We start from the raw sequence: 3,756 nt of genomic DNA on the forward strand, positions 1-3,756 counted from the left end.
ATGATTTTTTTCAGAGTCTTATATTTTTTTCTGAAAATTTGAATTTGAAAAATCTTAAGCTTTTATTCCATAAAAAAAGATTAGAAATTGGTTGAGCTGTTCAAAAGTTAGATTTTTTAAAAATAAAATATTGAATGCGCTGAGACCTATAGTGTGTGCCGATAAAAAACGACTGATTTTTTTATTTTCAAAAAAATATATATCTGAAAAACTAAAAAACATATATCGCTGAAAATTTTACACTAAACTTAAAATTTTCTGAACTTTCAAGAAAAAATGAGAATAATAGCAATATCCCTTTAGGTCTCAAGGCTTTCAAAACACAAAAAAACTTTTTTTTTTTTTATTTTTTTATACAGGTAATTTTTTTTGTGAAATTAATATATTTTTCTTGAAAAGTCAAAATCTTTAGCTTTTTGAAAATTGAGAATCGGTAAAGCGGTTCAAAATTTATAATTTTTAAAAAAATACAAATTTTGCATAGTCCAAAACACGTGTATGCTTATTTCGGATAAGGAACAAAATAGCAAATTTTCACGGATTTCGGTGACCCACTAGATCGGTTTTTCATGGAATGGCTGTATATATATTGTGCGGGTTGAAACATTACTTGGTATGCAAAATTTTCTCGGTGCTAATTGAAATTCCCGGCTTTTTCCCGGTGCGCTGATCACCCTGTTAATTGATACACCTACCCTATATGTTAGTTGGGAATTTTTTCGGCTTCTCAGGGCATAGAGTATCTTCGTACCTATCACACGATATACGCATGCAAAAATAGTCATTGGCACAGTATTAACTCTCAGTTAATAGCTGTGGAAGTGCTCATTGAACATTAAGCTGAGAAGCAGGCTCTGTCCCAGTGGGGACGTAATGGCAGAAAGAAGAAGAAGCTCAATTCAAAACAAAACTTATAAAAGTCATGGTGGTTCGAGTGCTATTAAAGTAAGAAACTTTCACTCCAAATATCATAAACATCGATTGAGATTTGAAAAAGTTACGGCTATTTATTGTTTTTCGACGTGAATATTGTAATTTTTGGTCAAACTTTTGTTGCATGGAACCAAATGAAGCTTTTTTTTTTCTATCTAGGTCATTTTTAACCCTAGGCTAGTTCATCTCGGGACCAACAGCTTTACCTCCCTTCCGGAGGAAGACTTCACTTTAACATTTTACGTCATAAGTGACTATCTTGGAGATGAGATTCGATCCCAAGTCCTCGGCGTGAGAGGCGTGTGTTTTAACCACTACACCAGGCCCGTCCCCTGGAACCAAATGAAGATAAAATCTCTTACAATATGTTATGTAAGGGCGTTTCTAGGCCTATCATAATGATGCTTTGAGGTGTATTAGTTTTTGCATAAATGCTTAGAAATAATTTTTGGCCCATAGTGGGGCAAAAGTTCGAATGGAATTTTGTGTCACGTTTACCTAGGCTTACCAGATGGTATCCTTTGGGAGGACATGTCCTCCTTTTTTGTCATGCGTCCTTCCGTCCTCCTTTAAGCTGAGAATGTCCTCCTTTTTCAAATTAATCGAATATTCAATTTATCCATTCGTTTTCTGCTCATTTATTCTTAAGAATCTCTAACTATATATCAGTCTTGGATACGGATAAAATATTTATCAATTTGAAACCAATGTTGGTGGCTGTGTGAATTTTCACTTTATTCTATACGTTTACGAAGTTTAAACTTTGAATTAACTTAAGTTTTGTATAAAAGGTAAAAAATTACGATTCGTCTGATCATTGTCACTGTTGTAAGTAGCGTTCTAATTATCACTTTGTCTAAGTGTTCTAATTGTCACTGCTTAGTGTTAGGTGTAGAAACATCGCTATTTTTGCTTCCTCAAACTGGTTTTGATTGATTCAGGTTGATTCTTGAAGAAATGGTTCACTTATCAGTATTTTCCAAAAGCATTTTCTATTTTTTTTTCAAAAATAAATATTTGTTAAGATATGGCAAATTTTTGAAATGTCCTCCTTTTTCAAAACCAGTAAAGCAAAATGTCCTCCTTTCTGAAAAATTCTTCTGGTAAGCCTACGTTTACCTCGTCCGGCGTTTTTATTTTATTTTTTTCGATTCGGCTTGTGAAAATTAGATACGACGGATGATGCCACGTGCAAATTTTCTGTGGAATGTTTTTTAAAGTGATTGTAGTGCTTTTTCCGAAGATTATATCTGAAAATGATTTGTGGAGTTTTGCTCGAAAGTGCTTTGTGATAACTCTAGCTATTGAATTCGTTCGCACGACTAGATTTTTGTATCTCCTGTGTGTTAAGCGTGTTGATTCAAAAATTGAATGTGGTTCGTGGATGCTCGGTTCGGGATGGATTATGCACCGCAGTTTGTTGGCTTACGCTATTGTTCATCATTAGAGGAGCTACGGATTGCGGAGGACTTTCGAAAAAGGAATTTGGTGAGTTTGTTCTGATCAGCAGCGCATGATCACTATGCGTAAATAATAACCATTTGTCGGCCAGAACGTTTACCGAACATATCCTATGGCACTACCCTTTCCATAAACATTCCACAATATCCCGTAACACCTATGAGAGGTCGTAGAGTTCTCTGCATCTTTCTTAAGTAGGTGTTCAATCAATCATCCTTTCCCATTCCACAAGGACGTGGCCAGGACAGCTCTCGATTATTGGAGGATGCGTCAATCTTGTCTAAGAGTTAGAGGTTAGTCCCAAATTTCTGACTTTGGTAACGGACGGGAAGGAGGCAACCCTCATACAATGGTCTAGGACTGTACCACCTACGAATTTGTGCGAAATGCTTAATGCTAATGCTAATGCTAATAGTGGGGCAAAAGTTCAAATCAGCGGGGCAAAAGTTCGACCTATGTATAAATTCACGAAAAATTAGCAAATTGCTAAAATCCTTATATTATCTTCAAATTGAGCTGAATTTGCCTGATCGTGCGAAAAATGTCACCAAAATTTTACATGTAGTGTGTATTTTTCAGCTGTCATACAAGTATGGATATGTTGTGTTTTAACCAACGAACTTTTGCCCCATACTAGATTCGAACTCTTGCCCCACCGGTGGGGCAAAATTGCGCTTAAGACAATCAATTTTCAAACTGTTACATCTAAAAATGGGTAAATATTTTGACACAAGTTTGTTCAGCAAAATTATAGCTAATATGTTGAAGGTTCACTGTATGGTATTTGTTTTGCTTCAACTGCTATTATTTTCCTGGAATCTTTGATTATACCACTAAGGTCGAACTTTTGCCCCACCTTACTCTACCCCGCAGTACCTTACCCGCACCACAAGGAGATCCTAGTAAAAACAGCCATACGAACAATTGGCGTTGCTACCTTGTTCAAAACTATATCAACAAACATATGTGTTTTGCTTATTCTAAGTATATGATACAATCACTAGCGATATTCATTTGAAAATAATAATTAACAGTACAGCAATTGCCACGTGGTTAGTGTTTTGATGGGCACTTGATGTAATCATGCGACAACCATAGAACCGTTACTAGTCATGCAATTGATCATACCTATCCAATCTGCATAAATTATACTAGCTACTTCCGACAATGACAGATTTTTCCGCAGTCAAAAAGTGGGGCTGGTTCTGGATGACACGTTTCCGACTTCAGCACAGGCAGTTAAGCATGCATGAGCATGGTGAAAAAAAAACTGAGCGTAGCGGAAATATTGCAGATTCAATTAAGATAAGTTTTTGAACGTTACATTGGCATCAACTAACTAAATATAAAATCGGCAATTAA

The sequence above is a fragment of the Aedes aegypti genome, chromosome 3 (assembly GCF_002204515.2).
Source record: "Aedes aegypti strain LVP_AGWG chromosome 3, AaegL5.0 Primary Assembly, whole genome shotgun sequence".
Taxonomy (NCBI): domain Eukaryota; kingdom Metazoa; phylum Arthropoda; class Insecta; order Diptera; family Culicidae; genus Aedes; species Aedes aegypti.